The following is a 16,505-nucleotide window of genomic DNA, read 5'->3' as shown; positions in this document are numbered from 1 at the left end:
CGTGTGCGCGCGCGCCCGCGGGGGAGGGAGGGCGGTGAGGGGAGAGGTGAGGGGAGAGCGGGAAGAGGTGAGGGGAGAGCGCTGAGGGGAGAGCGCTGAGGGGGGGAGTGTGGCGAAGGCAGGGTGAGGAGAGCCGCGGAGAGGAGGTGAGGGGCGAAGGGGCGTACCCGCCGGCAGCCCTGGCTGCGGTGGGCGCGCCGTCTCGGCGGGTGGGTGTAGGGGAGCGGGCTGAGAGGCGGCGGGAGGGCCGCTCCGTCAGAGCAGGAGGGGGCGAGGGTTGAGCAGTGCCGGGGACGCGGAGGGTTTTCAGCGTCCCTCCATCCACGCCTGTCCCGCTGGCTGCGACGCGGGACTGCAGGTGGAACGGCTCTCCGCGCTGTCCAGTGAGCATATGCGACACAGGCCGCCGTCTCTCTCACAGCCCGTCTCTCTCACACCCGCACCCCACTCACACGCTCTCGCAGGCACAGCCGACCGCTCTGCACATGCCCGAAGGGAGGGTGAAGCCCAAATGAAGCTGCTGCCCGTACACGGGCCGTGCCCCGCACTGGCAGCGGAAAAAGAGGCGGGAGACGGGGCAGGCCTCAGGGGTGCAGCTGGGCAAGAGGCGTGATGCTCGGGATCCTCGAGAGACATGCCCGGTAACGCCAGCTTCAAACTTTCAATCAATACCCCCCTCCCAAGTTAGGAGAATAATTTTGAAAGGACGGGATTTTTTTCTTAAGCCTCAATTTATTTTCTGGACTTTGCATCTTATATGCAGGATCGTATTTCTTAATTCTTCTTCACTACCACAAAGGCTAGATACTTATTCTTAAAGCCTCCACCTCTCCCTTCAGCCCAAGTCCTGTGGTATTTTCCACTTTGTAAATTGCTGCAGAAATCAAAACTCCCAGAGGGAAAAGACGACAAAAGGGTTGTGCAAATGCACAGGCAGGAAGGTGCGCTGTCCCCAGATAAGTATGGGGCTTGCTGCATACCTGCCTGGAGGAGAGCAAAGGGGGCCAGAGTGGAGGTACAATCCGCTGAGGAGTCATGAGCTGCTAAATTTGAGACGACTGCTGCAGGAAGGACTCATGAGGGATGGAACATGCAACCTGCAAAACTATGAGACTTGAGTTCCCACTCTATATGAAACAACTTTTGGGAGGAGCAGGGGCTGAAACTGTGACACTTTATATTTACAGAGAGTGACAGATAAAACACAGTCAGCTGGCAGAACACAAATAACACTTGACTAGGTTATGCCACCTGCACAACAATAAGGATCAGAGAGTAGAAAACTTCAGCTAGTCCAAGGCCCTGAGCCTGACAGCTGGAGGCCCCTTGTTGCTCCATGATCAATCCTTTCTGTGGGGAGTAACACCAAAGTGCATGCATTTCCCCTTATGAGAAATGTGGCTTCTGCAGTAGAGAGGCATCTGGAGTACATTTTTACAGCAACTTGAGGTAAGGAGGGGCAGGAGGAAATGTCAGGACTGCTTCACCTGTAGCCATCATCTCAGGTAGTTCTTGCATGTCTGAGGATTTGAACTCGCTTCTCTAAAATACAACATACCACTGACCTAACGGCTTTACAGTCTGCAGATTGTAGCAGATACCATTACGTCAGTTACAGTGAGGTCATACTCCCTCAACCATATAGGTCAGAAGCTTGTTGTTCAAGGATAAAAAAGATAGTTCATAAAAAAAAAAAACCCTGACAGATTCTCATTTAATCATTCCAGAGTTGGAGATTTAGGCTTGGGTCTTTAATTCCTGTGTCTTAATCCAATACTGAGCATTGTATGCATACACAAACATGTAGAAGAGAAGAGCTGTCACCGTGGGTCTGCTCTCAAAGCAACAGGGACGGAGGCTGCATGCCAGGGAGAAAACTGGGTGGTAGTACCAAAGGTGCAGAAAAATTGGGAAATAAAGGCTGAATAGCAGAGCGTATTACGGTAAACAGGTTAGATTCTACATATTGGCAAACAGTATATAGTAATGGAACAGAAGGCATTTAAAACGTTGGTGAGCTTGGAAACCCTGGCACAGGCTTCATCTGAACTGCGGTTTTTAGACACCTTAACTGCTTTCTCACAGTGAGGATCTTAAACCCGTTTCAGCCTCTGGCAAGGCTTAGAGCAGTCTTAGGACTGCTCTGAATGACGTTCGGTTCCAAAACTGCTTCAGGCTGCATTTTGCAGCTAGAAGCACTAAAACATGGAAGTCTACTTTAGGATGATTTGCTGAAGGGAGTGCTAGGCTGCTTGGCGTGTCCCCTATAGCCGCACAGGCAGCTATATACTGCCACAGTGTATTTAACATTTAGAATACTCTATGAAGGATGTTATTCCCTAACATGCAGTAATTTCAGGTTTTTATTTCATTGCCAGAAGTTAAGATGGCTGTCATACACATTTTGAGGCAGGGTAATTTTTTGCTTGAATATACCAGTGGGTGTCTCTGCACTGCACAGAACATCCCTGTCTCTCCCTTTGCTTGATTCAAACATCCTTCACTAGACCCAGGGACTCAGCAAAGCAGAACAGGAACAGAAAACGTGCAAAAAGCAGAAACAGAGTGCGTTCAGCACCCTGTGCATTTGTAATCATCAACTGCCCAGTATTCCATAACACCCTCTTCCTACAATCAGTTTGTCTGTAGCCCATACACATACCTACATCCCTGGGTACTTGATTCCTGCGAGGAATTTGCTCGCGCACAAGTCATTTAGGATCTGACCATAAGGATGAAAGAGGCGTAGCTGCAGCCTGCAGCACTCGTGGAGGAACAGCAGCCACTGACCTCGCTTCATATTTCCTACAACAAACACTCATAGCATCCACTCTGGGAGGAAAGGGCGGGGGGGGGGGGGGGGGGGCGTGGAATACGAAGCAGGGACAACAGCTTTCTGTTATTATAATAAAATGGAGACATGGGCCAGCATGAGCTTTATATACCCCAAGCCAGTCTCAGCAATCTTTTAGAGGATTAATAGGATTAGAAGCCCCTACTGTTTTGCTAATGGCTGTTTATTTGAAAAATGGCTTTTCTTGTAAACATACAGAAATGACCATATGTTACTCCATACTCCAGTGCTGCCTTGGAATACTACTAAAAGCAAAGAATGAAAATCATGTTCCAACTGCAAATTTTACAAAAAAAGAAACAATTAATTTGCTCCTCAACTCTGCTGCTGTGGAGTCTTACCTGGTCGAGGGCAATGCATTAGAACAGCTTAAGAGTACTCTCTCTTTGACAAGTCTTGCTGCAGCTTATGCTGCTGTAAGAAAGCTAACAATCCATTTAAAAATCCATGGTTGTTTGAATTCCAGATGTATATTTGCAGAGATAATTTGAACTCTGACTATATCCAAGCCTATCATCCATAAAGCTGATGCACGGAAGTTCCCTTTCATTGCTCCCAAATGATGCAAAACTTTTCCCATGTTATTAAAAATTTTCAAATGAAAGTAAGAGTTTTAGAGTCAGACACCACTGAGCTGAACACTACTTTTGCTGAATTCCAAACTCTCCAAAGTGAATGAAACATGTCAGAAAGGTAATTTTAATTATAGAACTTAAAATGGAGCATACAGCAAAGCCTAAGGTTGAAATTAGCTTCTGTATCTTACAAGTCTGTTTTCAGTAGCTTGTGGTTTAACTATTGAGGCTATTATTTCCTATGCTTGATCTCTTTCATGAGTCAAATATTTCTGGAAAATTATTCAGACATTTCTGAGGATGCAAAAGGACAAAATTGGGTACTTTTAATGAGAAACAACTTTTCTAACCATTCTTTTAATGGGAATACTCTTCCACAGGAGGGAGTAGGAACTTGAGATCTGGCAACAAAAGGTAGCTTGGAGCTCAGACAGATTTTTCTGTACAAACAAAAATATTCATACCTGACAAAGAACCAGAGCAGGAGAGAAATTAAGAGGATGACATGAGAGTATGTTTACACTCTGTTGATCACTGACTGGTACTGTGAGCTCTAGATACTGGTCCAGAGCTTGTAACTTTGGACATGAGGTTACTCTAAGTTACACAGGAGTTTGTTTAAGAAGCAGTCACATCACATCATGGGTTGGGTGAATATAAAATTAGCTGTTCCTCTCAATAAGCAGATCTCAACTTTCCCGTGAATCTAGTCCCACAAATTAAAATCTTTGACTTCCCCATGAAATTATTTTCTCTATAAGCTATTGGCAGGATATCAGGTTTGTACCACAAGACAGGTGACTCAAGTGTCACTTCAGAGAAGAAGTTGCCCAGAGTCAACTCTCCTGAGTCAAAAATACAATCTCTCTCCAGTCCAGTCCATATTCCATGGATGCCTATAGCCAGATGCATATAGCTGCTTAAATTCACGTAGCCACAGCCTTCCCATAGCAAAACAAAGGAGAAAACCAAAATAAACAACATTTTTAGAAAGCGAATTGTGTGGTCCTACATTGGCTGTTTCTCACACGTGATAATTCCTCTTGATGCCCACAGTTACTCATTTGGCCCAAGTGAGAGACAATGATGTCATCAACACAAAATTCCTCAGTTTACTGACAGTTCTGCACATTGGGAAGATGTTTCAGTTTTCCTTAAGTATATATGAAAATCTGCATAAGCCCTATGCAAAAAGGATACTAGTACTTACTGCAGCTGCAAGTCTTTAAATTTAAGAATTATTGTGTTACCTTAGTTTTGTCACCCTACTCTTCTGCATTATGTGAACCTTTACATGAGCTCAGTGGTTTTTTGTACTAATTCCTGTCTCATTCAGTATACAAGGGTGAATATGTATGATACAGCATCTCTGCAATATTTCTTTATATTCTTACCAATCAATCAATTCAGGTGTAATTTACATGGTGCTAAATAAAAACTCACATTCTTTTTTCATTGTGCCAATCAGTGCAGTTCCCAAGGGGTTCTCCAAAGTTTCTGGCTTTGAAACTCTTCTTCCAAAACCACAGGTAGGAAAAGACTATGGTCTCTTCGTTTCAGTATATGCAACCGAGATAGATACAAAATGACATGTGGAAATTCCTAAATAAATTGCAAATATCTCAGCAACTAGATGTCCAACTCAAAATATTAATAGCCTGTTTTTTCAGAAATGCTAAACATTTTCCATATCTTTACAGGAAAGCGTGAAAATAGAAAAGATTCCCCCAAATCAGGCCTGAGGCTGACACTTCAAGCTGGTTGAATGGAGGATAAAGAACACTGTGTCTACTGTCTTTGGAGAAAAAAAAAAAATTACTGAAGTGGCTTGCACAGTAACACATAGTCCATGAAAGATACGGAGCTTAGTTCTCCTATCTTGCTAACTTGTTTTAAGCATTTTCTGCTATGTGAAATCATGCAGCGTAAGGCTTTCACAAGAAAATGCACAGATTTCAAAGAAAATCACTTCATTCAAACCTCAGTAATAGTGCACACATAATCTTTCCTTCGGCCTTTGGATTTTGCTGTTCTTTCAGCATCATTTTCGGAGGGAAATATATAATGCATATTTGTATGTCACTTTTTATTTCCTTTTTTAAATAAAAGATCAGATACAAAAGGAAGGTATTAATTTACTTCAAAGGAGAAGAATTGCTGTGCAGTAGGGTTCAACATATCTGTAGAGGCTACAATATGCTCCAGATTTCTGAAGATTATTGAACTATTCTTTGATGATATTTTCAGAAGCTCTTTTAGAATGAGCATTTCTGATGGAAGTCTCAGTCACAGTAGGTATTTGGGTATTAGGTACTTAGCATTAGCTATTGAATACTTTCCACCAAGGTGTGACAGATGCCTTGGACTTCTAGCACATTTATTTTTACAGCCACTAGCCTGCTAGTCATCACATATTAGCAATGTGGGATTTATCCTCTATTGCTTCCTAAATCTTACCTGAAATCAGCCTGACAGGACAAGGTGCAGAAGCTGATACAGCCCCTGTCTGATTGTGGGAGGAAATGGGAGAGAGATTAGTGCTAAAAATTGTATGGCTACTCTTATCTGAGCTGTTAGTTGCCATCAAGGTCAGTAATGGGTGGTTTCCTTGTTACAGGGGTTGTCTTCAGCTGGGGATTATTGACATGTCTGTGTCGAGGCTGGAGTGCTGCAGTGCTTGCAAAGCCGATGTGAGAAGATCTCACCATTCTCACTTCTTAAAACCACCACAATATCAGCTTGGTGGTAAAGACAAGGCCAAGTTTACTGCTTGCCAGCACAACCCTAACACATTTGCCTGACAATCGTCGGTACAGGAGATGAGGTGTATCAAAATTATGTACTCCTGGTAAGGAATTTGGAACAGCATCAAAATACATCCCCAAAGACTACCATCATCATCACTTAGTTTTAATTCTTAGTTCATGAACAGAACAACCCTGCTTAAGCATCACATTCTCTCTGTATATTTGTTTTCTTAATATCCTGTCTTAGGTGGCCTAACCCCAGCTGTATCAGGCTCATCAGTTGTACTACATCTAGTACAGTTTTTCTTTCCTTCTGTCCTGATAAGGTAGTACATTGTGTGAATGCCATGGCAAGCTTTTTTGCAAGCAATGTACACGCTCCAAAAGCATGCTCGAGGTCTACAGCTACAACGTAAGTGACACGGGAATTTGTCACATACCTACTAGTGCTAATGACAAGGCTAAAACCCCCACACCCCCATATCTGAAATCTGTTTTTTCACCTTGCCTTGACTACATGTGCATATAGGTAGATACAGATACAAACATATAGATAGATATAGGTATAAAGATATAGATACATACAAGCGTGCATGCCTGTGTGTACAAATGAATTCAGAACAGTTTTCATCAGGAGGAAAATAATGAAAAGGGCTATGTCCTTTTCATCCAATTTTCATCCAATACAGTCTTTTCTTTTAGAGCTCCAAAAAGTCTTTAATCTTCTCAGCAATGTACAGCTAAACTTAATTTAAAGAATTCTCATGGGACTGACACAAATTGGTTGCTCAGCAGTCAAGATCATCTAATAAAAGGCTAATCTTTAAACTACAAAGACCAGGAACTTCCACTTCAAAAGATTATACTTTTTTCACTCATGCTTTTTCAGGCAAGGTGTTTTCCTTCTAAAAGGATACAGAAGTAAAGAAATAAAGGGAGATGTAACAAAATGCATACTTTAAAAGGTTTATACTTTTTAAAGTAATATTTCTAACACATTTTACAATTAATTTCACCAAATTTATTTTAATGAATGTTAGCTGTGGATTAGAAGAGATTACCAATGAGAAAGATACTGAAAAAGCAACATTCTTAGACCTTTGATTATGTGAAAGTTCTTCACAAACCTACAGTCATAATTATTGTGGTGTATTTTGCATAACATGTTCCAGATTTTCAAGTTTCGAATGTTTTAATGGTAGGAGATGCGTTAAAATATTTTCCCCATTTCCAGCAGCAGAAGATGGAGCTGTCAGGATTTCCACCAGGAAAGCGGACCCAACCGTCAGCAGCCAGCCGTGCACCCTTGCGGCAAAGGCGGCCAACAGCACGTGGGGCTGCGTTAGGAAGAGTGTTGCCAGCAGGGTGAGGGAGGTGATCCTGCCCCTCTGCTCAGCACCGGTGAGACACATCGGGAGTACTGGGTCCAACTCCAGGCTCCCCAGTACAAGGGAGACATGGACATACTGGAGCAAGTCTAGTGAAGGGCCACAAAGACGACTAAGGGACCAAAGCAGCTGGCCTAAGAGAGGGCTTGCTCTCTTCAGCTCCAAAGGCTGGGTGGTTTAGCCAGGAGAGAAGAAGGCTCAAGTGAGTCTTATAAATACATATAAATATCTGATGGGGGCTGAGTAAGGAAGACAGAGCCAGGCTCTTCTCAGTGATGCCAAGCGACAGGATGAGAAGCAATTGGCACACATTAAAACACAAGTAATTCCATTTAAGCATTAGAAAACCTTTTTTACTGTAGGGGTAGTCATAGACTGGGACAGGTTGTCCAGAGAGGCTGTGGAGCCTCCAGCCTTGGAGATGCTTAAAAACTGCCAGGACATGTCCCTCAGCAACCTTCCTTCGCTAGCTGACCCTGCTTGAGCATGGTGGTTGGACCAGGTGATTTCCAGAAACCCTTTCCAACCTCATGGCTTCTGTGGTTCCATGATCAGGATATTGTCCTGTGTTTTTATGCAGAAAATTCCAGCTTTTGAAATATAATGACTACAATTTTGCAGTCTGTACATATTCAGGACATGAGACTTTTCCACATAATTTCAAGACATGGTTCATACAGTACATTTAAAATAGATATACTTAAGAAGTTTTTCTTAACACAGTGACATTTTAAAATAAAAGATGCATGTGTACACATATGTGTATGTATAATATAATGAAACATCAAAGACATTCCTTATTTTTCAAAAGGAACAAAGATTTGATGTAGGTTAAATATGTCCCTAAGTACTTGCAGAACTAAGGATTTTAATTTCTTTTTAGGTATTATAATACATTCATTACAGATACTGTAATATTTCTACAGATTGTGTTACTTAATCCTTCTCTGAAATACACCCTCTTTTCTGAGTGGAATATGTCATGACAAGCAACTTTAAGCTATAAAAACTGCACAATTAATTCCATAAGCAAGCAGAAAAATACTATATTTATGCACACAACCACAGCAACTATTTCAAGTGTCTAGGCATTAGTCATGTTCTTGATCTTCCCCTTTCTTTCTGCAGAGTAGATGATGCTTGAATCTTTTTATCGTTCACTGAATGTATATATTAGGAAGTGTTTTTGTGGTTTGTTGCATATGGTGGCATGCTGGATGCTACATGGACCATTTCAAAGTAGATGTAAACTGTCTAATTTTCTGCCATTCAGAAGGAGCGGAGCTGATCCATGTGATCTCTTACAGTCTCATGTTCCTTCTAAAAGTCTTTACTTTCTGCTACCATCATATTTGCTAGATGTAAAAACTATCCAGGTCTCATCTTCTGATTAGAAGATCAGTAACATGGGTTAATGATCTCAAAGTTAAGCAACATGGATTATAGGCACATAAAGTTTTCAGTGTGGTGGTTTAACTCCACTCTTTAGGATTCAAAGTCAGTATTTATCATTTTAGACTGGCAGAATTTATTTCCATAAGGTAAATCTTTCCAGGGGCTCTAGGAATGACAGTGTCAGCCTTATTTTTCTACCTCTCAACTTTTTAATCCTTTTTGATAGAAATGATGCTTTTTTTACTTACACTGTACATGTTTCCATCACACTGTCCATGTGACCATTTGAAGAGCTCTGAACCTGTTGGCCAAATCTGAAGTACTGAAGTGTCAGAGCTAAATTCTTACGCCTTTAGTGAAGGCAGGGCAGAGTAGAAATACTTTGTAAATGGCTTGAATTAAGGAAAAGCTGCATTCTATTAAAGATTGTAAAACCCACATGAGACGGAGCGTCCCTACAGAAGTCCCAAATTCAACGTAAACTGCTCCTAGGATAACCTGTTAAACTTATCCACAAGAAAAACCCATCTCCAGCACTGTGGGATTAGTGCAGTACTAATTCAAACCTGAGATCTTTCGTAGAGTACAACACAGGGAAACAGCCTGGTTTTAGATGGTCCAGTCTGCTTGGTACATAAAACCATACTGAATTAGTGTTTGAGATTTGATCCACCACTACCTGATTTTTGTGCTTACACATTGGTGCTTGCATGCTTTTCTTCTTAACAGTTAACTGTGACAGACTAAAGCAAATAAACAGAACAGAAATAAAAAATTCTAAGAGAAATGCAGTATTATCCATATAACATTTCATTTAATGTCAACAAGGCTATAAAAATAAGAAGTCAGAAATTACAGCTCCAGTGAGGTTAGTATTTGTTTCTTGGTGGTTTGGTGCTTTTTGTGTTTAGCAGATGCTATACCTCTGGGTGGGGGGGGGAAGGGAGAAACAACCAAGAAACAAAACCCAGCAATTACAGTTTACAATTAACGCCTCTGTGGTTCCTAACATTTTAGTGACTAATCACAAGAAGCTGCATCATTACACTGCACTACACACAATTCCTCTGTTAAAAGGGTAGTTTAGAAAGAAATTTAAGTTCAGCCTAATAGCCATCTGTTTTTTTCATCCAGTGACATTCTAATGGAAAATATAGAAACTGTTCTGAACAGCAGCCAGAACTTGAAGGTCTCTGTCCTGGATGAATGACATAATTTCTTCTTCATTTCTCTCCCACTAAATCTTTGTTTGTTTTTCACATAGCTTCAGTTAGACTCTTAATGCTGCTGGGATTTAAGAGCTAAATGTTACTGTGCTGCAGACTGCATTTGGGAAAATACATACGTCCTAGAAGAACCATAAAAGCCCTGGAGTTTAGATTATTAGAAGTTATGAGTTTGGAGGATATGGGTCTTGGATATCTGAAATGACAGTTAGGTGGCATTTATGTCCTTTTGTTAACCTACCTGTCTGCTTCTCTGCAGATATGTCAAGACCAAATTGTATCAGAGCAGTCTGATCTCCTCATACAATAGCCTAACCGATCTTGTGGACATATAAATGGCAGTAGATGTCAAATACTAGGAATTTTTTAAGGTTTCTCATAACAGACTCTGAGCAAATTGGGGAAGATGGTTTAGATAAAAATACTATTGCTTGGCTACAAAACCAGTTGGAAAAGCATATTCAGGGTAATTAGCACTGACTCAGAGTCAAAATGGAGAGGTGCGCTGAGAGATGTTTGTCAAGGGTCTGTCCTGGCATGGTATTGTTTAATATTTGCTTTATTGAGAGGAGCGATAGAAGAGACTACATGGTTTACTAAATCCAGAGATGGTCTAGATGGAAGGTAGCTAGCTTGCCAGAGGACAGTTTTGAGGTCAAAGGGGAGTCTTGGCAGGTGGAGATTCAATCTGAAAATAGTGCTCTGTAGGAAAGGATCTGTGGATTATCTGAGATGATTCCTGAGCACAAGCAAACAGCATCGTATCACTGCAAGAAAATCAAACATCAGACTGGGACTTATAAACAGCAATGTGAAACTGCAGAACATGCAAGCCGGTCCTTCTACCTTACTCAGGTCTGGCAAGGCCTTATTACAGTACCGTGTCCAGTTTTGGATGCAACAGCAAATGGATGTGGAGCAGTTGGACAGAACTGAGGCATGCTGAGAAGAGTCACTGTGCCGTATGGAAAAATTGGAGAAGATGACATTGTTTAGCCTAGAGAACGGGGGACTAGGTGGCGACATGACAGCAGTCTATCAAGTAAAAGGTGGAAGAGAAGGAGGTTCACCTGTTGTTCAAGCCCATAGTAGACAAGACAAGTAGTAATGGCTGTAAATTACAACAAGGAAGCATCATCTTAGATACTAGTGGTTTGAAGTCTCCAATTTGGGAGCTTTGTAAAAGCAAGAATAATCTCACTGAAGATGATCTTGCCTCAGGAACTTGGCTGTACTAGGTGATGTCTTTAAAGCTCCTTCAGCCCTATGATTGATCATCTTATTGATGTCTAAATCTCAACTGGACTGTTTTCCTGTAGCAAAAGCCTCAAGCAATAGCAAAACCGAGTCCTGAATATCTTCATGTTGTGGTTTAAGCCCAGCCAGCAACAAAACACGACGAGGCCGCTTGCTCGCTTCTCCCCCTCCCTGCCCCCTCCAGTGGGATGGCGAGGAGAATCAGAAGGGGAAAAAAAAAAAAAAAAAAAGGTAGAACCTCATGGGTTGTGATAAGGACAGTTTACTGGGAGAACACAAGGAGAGAAATTACAATAACAGCAATAGTACTAGTAAAAGAATATACAAAACAAGTGATGCACCATACAATTGCTCACCACCCAGAACCTGACACTCCACCACTTCCCCTGCGGCAATGCCACCCCGACCCCCCAGCCCGCTCCCCAGTTATATACTGGGCATGACATCACATGGTATGGAATATCCCCTTGCTTAGTTCGGGTCAGCTGTGCTGGCGGTGCCCCCTCCCAGCCAAATCCAAGACATTATCCACCCCTTATTCTACATCATCTACACCATGCTCAGGTCCTACACTTTCCAATTAATCACAACCACTTTCCCTGTCTTTGAGATATATATATAGATAGATATATAGATATACACACACACCCCCACACAGATATCATTCCCTTAGTCTATGGGCCATCCCTCTAAAGTGTTCATCAATTTTATTTAATCCATGACTTAGGGGCTTGATCTGTCATAACAGTCCTTTAGGGTAGTGTGCAGTGTTGGATTGTTGCACGCTGCCTCCAGAGCCTGTGGCTGGTGTATTTGGCACAACCCATGCCCACGGTCTGTGGGTTGAAGATGTTGATCTTCAAGAAGTTGCGGGGCACCAGTTCAAGTACCATCACCACAGCACTTCACTTGGTTTCAAAGTCCATCCTTCAGTCATTTGGGCGATTCTTACTGTAATACCATCGATATGGCGTATAGCCACTATAGATGTAATGACATACAGTGGCAGGTTATTTCGCAATTAACATCATACAGCCTAATTCACCGGCTATTCTCTCCCAAAATCAAATCTCCTTGAGGCACACATCAAACTTCCCCATCCTTCCACATCACCCACCAAGTGCACCCAGGTCATTGAGCAAAAGCAATCCCACACACAGATGGGTTTGTCTCTGCCCAAGGCAGGGCTAACCCAGACTTTTTCCCAATCACCTTGTCAATGCCCCCTTCCCTAGACAGGGATCCCAGCTGCTTGACTTCCCTACCCTCTAATTCCAAACTACTGGCCCCATTATCCCAGCATCTGAGCAGCCAGGTAACAATGTGCTCACCTGGATGGTGGCCAAAATCCTTTCGCATATCACGCGACTCGCTCAGGGATAGGGATCGGGTGATTATCTCGGGTTCTGCCTCTTTCTCCTGTTCTCATGACCACCCTCGTTCGCCTTCATCCCTCACTCAGTGAACTGATTTCTTTGTGTATTTCTTCTTCTATGGGGCAACTGATACTGGCACAGGTTGGTTCTCTGGTTCAGCCGCAGTGCCTGTCGCTCTGTTTTCCCTCCCTTCCCTCTGAGGGTGCTGCAGAATATCGAGCAGTGTTTGGTAGATACTGGCCAGGGCCCAGCACAGTGCTGTGAATTTTGCCTCTTTGGAATAGCCACAGCATTTTGCTTTCAAATAGTCTATCACTTTTTATCAGGGTCCTGTAGTTGTTCGGGAGTGAAGCTCCAACCCATCGGAGGTGAGAAGTTCTCTAGATACCTGCCCATTTTCTCCCACATGCCATGCCACGCCACTCACAACTATTCAGCCTTAGGGCACATCTCTGGGTGGTATTCTTAAAAGACTACTTTGTAGCGCTAAACAAGACCTGAAACATATTCAGGAGACATAGCACTAACAGCATGCTGGCTTGTGCATCCCAAGGATATTCAAAATTCTCAAAAGCTGTTGTAATTAGCCAGAAGGAGACGGGGGAGGTGAACGAGCAGGAGAAAGTATACCTCCTGACTTCCCCATAGATTGGGTGCGATTACCAACAAATTCCGACAGAAGGCGCTCGAGGTACAAGAATGACATCAAAGCTGCACACAAATACCAGCTTAACCTCATGACCAGTGATGTAATAATTTCATAAGTCGACATTACCCAATATAGCAAAATGATAATCCTGATCCCTCTCCCAGAGGTGATAAAAATCACTGCAGGGAATACACAGAGCATATAAGAACTCACATAACACCACCATGGGAACAAATGAACCAACATTGTGACCAACATCTATTTAACTAATATAAGAAATGCATATAACAAATTTGTTTTAACATGCTTTGGCCAGATCTGTCGTTATCTCAACGCTTCATACTCCACATTGGGTACCCAAAAGAACTATCATGGTTTCAGCCCAGCCGGCAACAAAGCACCACAAGTCTGCTCATTCACTTCTCCCCCCCAGTGGGATGGGGAGGAGAATCAGGAAGGGGGGGGGGGGGGGGGAAGGTAGAACCTCATGGGTTGAGATAAGGACAGCTTACTGGGACAACACAAGAAGAAGTTACAATAATACAAATAAAAGAATATACAAAATCACACAATGCAATTGCTCACCACCCTGAAGCTGATACTCCACCACCTACTCTGCTGACATACCACCCAAGCCCCTGCTTGCTCCCCAGTTATATACTGGGCATGACATCACATGGCAGGGACTATTCCCTTGGCTAGTTTGGGTCAGCTGTGCTCCCTCCCACCTTCCTGTGAAAATTAACTCTATCCCAGCTGAACCCAGGACACTTCAGTACCTTTTTTAGGTTATCCAGCCCATAGCAATATTATATTCTAAATCTGTAAAAGATTATTTTGCCCGTATTACTCTGCATTAACTGAATGATGATGGGAACACCTGCTGCTTTTCATAAGAAGATATTGCGACACAGGCAGCGGTGCCTTCATTTATTGCCCTGCCTGAGACCTGCTCAGCTGTAGCATAACCTGTCAATTATAACCCAGAGAGAACTGCTGAAAATGCCACGGCAGTGGCCAGATTCACCTCACCTGCCTTCCTATGTCTACAGTATAAATGCCTACAACTGCAGCACTCATGCTAATCTCCGTTCATGGTGAACAGAGAAAACTAGGCAATTTTAGGATGCAATTCATTTGACTTATTTTAGATGTCTATATTAGGGTGAGATGAACAGAAGTGCTTATTTTTCTCCATTGACTAGATGCAGACTAGATGAATAGCTCAGATGGGGAAATCTGCATGGCAAATATCCTCATTTTCTAAGATAAATTCTATCTGGTGTGTCAATTTCAGAGGAGTCCAACAGTATCCACATAACAATATTAGATACACAACAGTACTGACTAGCAGCTGTTTGAAAGAGAAGGTAATAGAGAGAGTAGACCTCACTCCACCTCTCAATTAACTCCTACAGCTGTTAACAGCAGATAAAGCTAGGAGGTAGAGATTATAAATAAAGTTAAAATGACTGAGTCTATAAGAAAGGAGTATGATCATGCAAATTATGTTAAAACCAGAGAATTAATATGTAAAATCAGAGTCAATATCTTTCAGCTGAAGAGTCTATTGATTAAAACTGCTGTGTACATGACTGCAGTGCACTGCTGTTTATGTTGAATTAGAATGACCACTTATTTTGAAAAGCATAGGTTTTTTTCCCCTTGGACCCTCCAGATGAAGTGTTAAGGTCAGTTCATGCTATATCTGGAGTTATGTATTCATTATCAGATTATTATATTTTCAATCATTAAAAAAAAAAAATTTAAAAGGGAGGAGCACTTCACCTCACTTCTAGCCCTAAGATTTTTTTGCTGGAAAATGGCTGCCTTTCCTATTTCAGTATCTTCAGTAAAACACTGTTTTATAAGTAAGAAAAGAGCAGAACGCATTCTTTAGCCTCAGTCTTTGAGTCTTTAACCCTGCCTTTCTCTACAAGATCAGATAGGGTTTTTTTCCTCTGGACTCAACAACTGTGTTAAATAAAATGAAATTCAAATCTTACCAAATATACAGGTTTTTACCAGTGCCTCCCTTGAAAGGCCAGTCATCCTGACTGGTTCCATAATCCCTGGCTCTTCCACCTCGCCCTTCTTCCCTCTTCTCACGTCCTCCCTCTTCAGCATTTGCCCCCAGCATATTTCTCTCTCTTTATATTTATTATAGTGTTCTTTTCTGGGATTGCCTACGACAATCAGATCCCATGCTAATGGCCACAGTGTGTGCATCCAGTTAGCAGAAGCATTTAATTGCCAAGTTCCATTCTCAATATTGCTTTGCACAGTGCTGGAGTCACTCTCAGCCAGCCACTTGCAGGAGAAAAACAGAAGAAAACTCTTAGCTCTGGGGCTACTAGAGACAACGTTTTCTCAACCGCATAGAGGATTAATTGTTGTTTGATTGCTTGAGGATCCAGAATACAGAAGCCAATCAAGATGGACAAAGACCATCCTCTAGACATTTGCCCCAGAGACCCCTGAAAATACACGTAGTATCGTACTGTATTTCTTTAAGCCTTCTAAAAAAAATCCATCAAGATTTGCAGGAAATAGTTTGCATATAAAACAAAATAATTCCCTGATGGATTAACTAGGGATCACAAGAAGATTTCTGAGAAGTCAGTGTATATTACTCAGATATATCGGTGCCTGAAAAATCAGGTGGAAGAACCTTTCTCTGAACAACAGGGAGTTATGCAGCAGTCCCTAGAGCTTCATTATAAACATGTTTTTAAATAGCTCCTTGGGACTCGTGTTGAGGTGGAAAAAGACTTGTGTGGAGAAAGAGCTATTAGTTAATTACAATCCTTTTGTAACAGCTACAAAACTTTCCTGTTCTTGACCATGAAATTTTGAATCTATGGATCTTCCAAGGTAAAGCCCCATAATCTTGCTCAAGGGGTGGAGGGGGGGGAAACTTCTATGCCTTGTAAAAAAAACCTAAACATTTTTTGCACTGTGGAATGTTTGTAAATACTGCATGCAACACTATTGTATTGTGACTTGACCATTACGTGTCTGTATTCACTAAACATCAA

At 42.1% G+C, this 16,505-nt stretch overlaps 1 long non-coding RNA gene across 1 annotated transcript; it reads left to right on the top strand.

The window, feature by feature from the left end:
• The first annotated feature begins 159 nt into the window (after positions 1–159).
• On the top strand, positions 160–8,248 carry LOC115341362. The gene is made up of 4 exons (XR_003923369.1): positions 160–641; positions 4,898–4,958; positions 5,130–6,277; positions 7,411–8,248. It is a non-coding gene; the product is annotated as an uncharacterized LOC115341362 (long non-coding RNA).
• The last annotated feature ends 8,257 nt before the right edge of the window (positions 8,249–16,505 follow it).

Source organism: Aquila chrysaetos, chromosome 5 (genome assembly GCF_900496995.4).
Source record: "Aquila chrysaetos chrysaetos chromosome 5, bAquChr1.4, whole genome shotgun sequence".
Classification (NCBI taxonomy): Eukaryota; Metazoa; Chordata; class Aves; order Accipitriformes; family Accipitridae; genus Aquila; species Aquila chrysaetos.
This window is presented reverse-complemented; position numbering and strand designations above follow the sequence as displayed.